This window comes from Rhinoraja longicauda, chromosome 6 (assembly GCF_053455715.1).
Source record: "Rhinoraja longicauda isolate Sanriku21f chromosome 6, sRhiLon1.1, whole genome shotgun sequence".
Classification (NCBI taxonomy): Eukaryota; Metazoa; Chordata; class Chondrichthyes; order Rajiformes; family Arhynchobatidae; genus Rhinoraja; species Rhinoraja longicauda.
This window is the reverse complement of record NC_135958.1, coordinates 22,660,828-22,666,827: the sequence shown is the minus strand read 5'-3', so window position 1 is coordinate 22,666,827 and position 6,000 is coordinate 22,660,828. Positions and strand designations below refer to the sequence as shown.

Here is a 6,000-nt window from a genome sequence, read left to right as displayed (position 1 = left end):
GGAGGCCAAGATATTGGATATTTTTACGGAAGAGATTGATAGATTCGTGATTAGGAAGGGTATCAAAGACTATGGGGAGAAAGCAAGAAAATAAGGCTAAAAGGTAAAAATAGATCAACCATGATTGAATGATAGAATAGACTCGATGGGCTGAATGGCCTCATTCTCCTGTGTCTTGTGGGCTTATGGCATGGTTCATGCTGCACAGCTCCATGTCTCTGCAACTCCATAACAAACCGCTTCCCCAAACCGTTTTGCTACATTCAACAGTACTATTTAAATTATTTTTCTGGAAGTCAAGAGGCTACTTTAGGATAATTGCGCTCAATTTATCTGGTTTCCGACACTCTCAGCCCCTCCGCTCTGATATCACAAATGTGTTGGACAATGGCAGGAAATGAGTGTAAGGCATAGGGACTGTGTCTCTCCCACAGCAGTCACTGCAGACTGGGAGTTTACGCGGTGACCACACAGGTCTACCCGGAGTGCAGCTACTTGAACTCTGCCAGATAGCTTTTCCTCCATCGGTCCTTATTTTTGGATGTAAACCACACTACAAATACTGAACAAAACAGCGAACAGTGATTTCAAGAGAGGTGAGCAAATTTCATTCAAAGATCTACTTGGCTGTAGTGCTAAAAAAAACTATTCTGGGGAGTCTGTGTGGTGGAGATTGAGAAAAGAAGAATCCTATGCTTAACTTAATGGGTATTTGTTCTGGGAGTGTGTGATGGGACAGAGCAGAGAGAGCTTCACCCTGTATCTAACCCGTGCTATCCCTGCCCTTGGGGTGTGTCGGGACAGTGTAGGGGGCGCTTCAATCAGTGTCTAACCCGTGCTGTCCCTGCCCTGGGAGTGGGTCACAGTGTGGAGGGAGCTGCACTCTGTGTCTAACCCATCTCTCCCTGCCCTTGGAGTGTGTCAGGACAATGCAGAGGGATCTTCACTCTCTGTCTCTCTACTGTCCCTGTCCTACGTGTGTGTGTGTGTGTGTGTGTGTTGGAACAGTGTGGAGAGAGCTTCTCTCAGTATCTGACCCGCACTGTCCCTGCCCTGGGAATGTGTGTTGGAACAGTGTGGAGGGAGCTTTACTCTGTATCTAATCTATGCTGTCCCTGCCCTGGGAGTATGTGATAAAATAAAATGGAAAGAGCATTATTCTGAGTCTAATCTGTGTTGCTTTGCCCGGGGGGGTTTTGAAAGAGCAATGAAGATGGTAATTTACTGTAGCTAACCTGTTCCATCCATGCTCTGGGAGTATTTACACAACAGTACTGAGGGCCCTTTACACCATGTTAACTGGTATCTAACCAACACACCCAAGGAGTATGTGATGATACAGTTTTGGGAATGCTCAACGGTACAATATGGAGGGACATTTTCCTCTATGTCTACCACCTGTTCTGCCCTGGGAATGTTCAATGGGACAATATGGAGGCATATTTTGTCTGGGTCTAACCCATGCTGTCCTTAGCCTGGGAGTGTGTGCGATTGATTTTATGATCAGGTAGCCTCCCAGTACATATGAAGGCAAGTTCTAAAGACAAGGTCAATGGAACAGTGTCCTCATTGTCCTGAGTCTCCATCTTGTAGATTTCTCCAATCCAATCCAATCACCCCCGCATCTCCGATTGAGCACAAAACTATCACACGGAAAAGTTTCAGTTTGACTTTTTAGAGATACAGCACGGAAACAGGCTCTTCAGCCCACCGAGTCCCACGCCAACCATCGATCACCCGTTCACACTAGTTCTACGTTATCCCACTTTCTCATCTGCTCCCTGCACACTAGGGGCAATTTAAAGAGGGACAATTAACCTGTAAACCCTGCACCTCTTTGAAATGTGGGAGGAGACCAGAGCAGCCGGTGGAAACCCACACGGTCACAGGGAGAACATACAAACTCCGTACAGACAGCACCCGAGGTCAGGATCGAATCTGGGTCTCTGGTGCCGAGAGGTGGCAGCTCTACCAACTGCACCACAGTGCTGCCCTACAAATTCTCCTTGTGTGATTTAATTATAATCTGTAGCGTGCTGCTTTTTAAAAGCTGGGATCAGTGAATTATTTTTTTCGACACCAGCACAAAATCTGTTTCTGCAATCTGTGAAAGAGAATGGGGCTGGTCACAGGGAACTGAGGAGAGAGGTTAATGAGTCCTCCCCTGAGCGCTTTGCCACAGGGATCTGTACTGGGCTCGACTGCTTACAATTTATGTCAGCGCCTTGGGTGAAGATTCTAATGAGGCGCGTGTCCAGAGTGTTTCATTGTCCTAGGCACCAGGAGCCGAACAGTGACATTCTTACCAGTTGCAGATTTACAGGCAGATTAAGGCAACAAGACAACAAATAAATATACACTCATCAATAATACGATCAATTATAATTTATTCTAGGTAACCAGGCCATCGTAGTTCAAACCAAAGTATAAAACTACAACCTAAACAAAATCTGTAGTAGATCGTTACTAAGTTAGGGTTGTGGTTGGTTTAGTTTAGTTTAGTACAAAGTGGAAACAGGCCCTTCGGCCCATTGGGACTGCATCAACCAGCGATGCCCGTACATTATTTCTATCCTGCACACGAGGGACAATTTACAGAAGCAAAGTATCCCACAAACCTGCATGTCTTTGGAATGTGGGAGGAAACCGGAGCATCTGGAGGAAACCCACGCACATCACAATGAGAACGTGCAAACTCCGCACAGACAGCACCCATGGCCAGGATCGAATCCATGTCTCTGGCGCTGTGAGGCGGCCACTGTACCTTACACCATTGTGTCGCCCATAATATTGTGCATTGTAATTTAGTATTGTGCAGAGCCTGACAGTTGATAGAGAAAGGCTGCAGTTGGTAAATGTGCCTGTCACACAATGATGGGTAGGGAGGTGCACAGGGAACTGCACAGCACAGAAACAGGCCCTTCAGCCCAGCCTGTCCATGCCGTCTCAGTTGGCTTACTGGGCTAGTTCCATTTTCCTGCAATTGGCCCATACCACTCTGAATCCTTCCTATCCATGTATCGTTTAAAAGTCATAATTGTATCAGCTTCCATCGCTTCCTCTGGGAAATTCACTCCAGATACCAACTACCTTCTGAGTGAAAATGTTGCCCCTGAGGAACAGCACTTTGAATCTCTCCCCTCTCTCTTTAAGCCTGTGCCCTCTAGTTTTAAAACCCTCTACCCTGTGGATAAGGACTGCGTCATTTTATCCATGCCCCTCATGGTCTTGTACACCTCAGTAAGGTCACCCCTCAGAACCCTACACTCCCAAGAAAAAAGGCCCAGCCTATTTGATTTCTCCCTATAACTCAGGCCCCCAAGACAGGGTTTCTTCAGACTGATGGAATAAGGGGGAGAAAGATGGAAAAGAGGAGAGTGGAGGGAGAAAGCCTGGGAAGTGATAGGTGGATACAGGTGAGGACTTATAATGGGCAGATATCTGGTCAAAATCTGGAGATGAGTTTTATTGGGAATTGAATTAAAAAGAGCCTATTAAAAGAAAGTATATATTTGCAGTATTAAATCACAACAGAGGCAGATTAGATGAAATGTCAGTCCAACCATCTTTTAAAGATAGACACAAAGGGCTGGTGTTACAGCTGGTCCGGCAGCATATCCGGAGAAATTTGAATACTTTTTTTTGTCACAGGGTGTGACACAGTGGCGCAGCAGTAGAGTTGCTGCCTCACAGCGCCAGAGATCCGGGTTCAATCCTGACTACGGGTGCTGTCTGTACAGAGTTTCTATGCTCTCCCGGTGACCGCGTGGGTTTTCTCTGGGTGCTCCAGTTTCCTCCCACACTCCAAAGATGTGCAGGGTTGTAGGTCAATTGGCTTCGGTAAAAATTGTTAATTGTCCCCAGTGTGTGGAATAATGCTAGTAAACGGGGATCATTGGTCAGAGTGGACCGAAGTGCCTGTTTCCACTTTGTATATCTGAACCAAACTAAACTAAACTAATCTAAGCTTAAAAAGGGCAGGTGACATTTAAGGTCAGGACCCTTCTTCAGACTTGAATCGTCACCTTCCTTTTTCTCCAGAGATGCTGCCTGAACCGCTGAGTTACCCCAGCACGTTGTGTCCATCTTTGGTATAAACGAGGATCTGCCATTCTTTGTTTCTACAGCTTCTAAAGATGATTGTTTAACCCCAAACGTTCAGCCACGGGTGTGTGCAGGTCTCCATTGTGCTTATGCATCTTTGCCTCGGTGCCACCCCGACTTCCAGGCACAATGTAACAGGAATCCCATTCATTTCGCCGAATGTGTGGGAAGCAAAACTGAAAGGAAGTGAGCAATAAGAATAGATTGTTGACTCTAAACAGGAAACTCCTACAAAGAGATGGTGAAGGTGGTGCCGCAGCTATCAGTTCTGCCTCAGCGAGACGCTCTCTCATATCTTCATCTGGCAGCTCAAGTCCAACTTCAAAGAGTGCGTCATTTATCTGACGCTCCCAGTTCTGTTCTGAGGGAGCACATATTGCTGGAGACATTCGCCACATCCTGAGTACAAGATCCTGTAGCGCTGTTTGCAAGGCAACTCCTTGGAGCCTTGGGCCCTGGGATCCCTGGGATGGCAGGACTGTCATATGAGGAAAGATTGAAAAGACTAGGCTTGTATTTACTGGAGTTTAGAAGGATGAGGGGGGATCTTTTATAGAAACATATAAAATTATAAAAGGACTGGACAAGCTAGATGCAGGAAAAATTATCCCAATGTTGGGCAAGTCCAGAACCAGGGGCCACTGTCTTAGAATAAACGGGAGGCCATTTAAAACTGAGGTGAGAAGGAACTTTTTCACCCAGAGAGTTGTGAATTTGTGGAATTCTCTGCCACAGAGGGAAGTGGAGGTCAAATCACTGGATGGATTCAAGAGAGAGTTAGATAGAGCTCTAGGGGCTAGTGGAATCAAGGGATATGGGGAGAAGGCAGGCACGGGTTATTGATTGTGTACGATCAGCCATGATCACACTGAATGGCGGTGCTGGCTCAAATGGCTGAATGGCCTCCTCCTGCATCTATTTTCTATGATTCTAAGTGTAAATTGAAGGGTTTTTGCCAGGGTGAAGCTGGCGCTGGAGGAGGTGATTGAGGCAGTTACTCTCACAACATCTAAGAAACATTGGCACAGGTACGTGGGTAGGACGAGTTTAGAGGGATATGGCCCAAACTAAGGTAGGTGGGACAAGTGTGGATGGGAAATGTTGGTCGGTGTGGGCAAGGTGGGCTGATGGGCCTGTTTCCATGCCGTATGACTCCATGACCAATGCCTCTACTTCCTAATGAGACTGAGGAAATTTGGCTATCTCCAGTGATTCTTACAAATTTCTACAGATGTAGCGTAGAATGCATACTGTCGGGATGCATCACAGCTTGGTTTGGGAACGGCTCTGCCCAAGAACACAAGAAATGGATGTTGTAGATGTAGCCCAGTCCATCACACAGACCTGAAAAGCAGCAAACATATTGAAAGAATGATCCCAACCTGGTCATTCCTCCTTCTCCCCGCACCCCTTCGGCCCACTGCGTCCACACCAACCACGATCACCCGTACACTAGCTCGATCTTGCACACAAGGGACAATTTACAGAAGCCAATTAACCTACAAATCCGCACGTCTTTGGAACCTGGGAGGAAACCGGAGCACCCAGAGAAAACCCACGCGGTCACAGGGAGAACAGACAAACTCCGTACAGACATCCCAGAGTCAGGATCGAACCCCCGTCTTTGGCGCTGTAAGGCAGCAACTCTACCGCTGCAACCCAGAAAAGTCCCAAAGCATCGTCACTACATTCCCTCCACAGATGCTGGCCGATCTGCTAAGTTCCTCCACCATTTTGTGTTTTGCTCAAGATTCCAGGGTCTTCAGTTTCTGATGTCTCCATAATCAATCTATTGGTTGTCTCAAGTTTGTGGATCATTTCACGGCAAAGGTCCCCTCAAGGATGTTACTCCATTCCTCAAAATATGAAACATTTGACATATCCCAGAGTGAAATG

The 6,000-nt window shown here is 46.7% G+C and overlaps 1 protein-coding gene across 1 annotated transcript in view; it reads left to right on the top strand.

The window, feature by feature from the left end:
- The first annotated feature begins 454 nt into the window (after positions 1-454).
- The window catches only part of LOC144594831 (cadherin-5-like), a 41,423-nt gene continuing 35,877 nt past the window's right edge, over positions 455-6,000 (top strand). The window contains exon 1 of the mRNA XM_078401736.1: positions 455-596. The gene's annotated coding sequence lies outside the window, so the exon portion shown is untranslated. The remainder of the gene's footprint in view (positions 597-6,000) is intronic.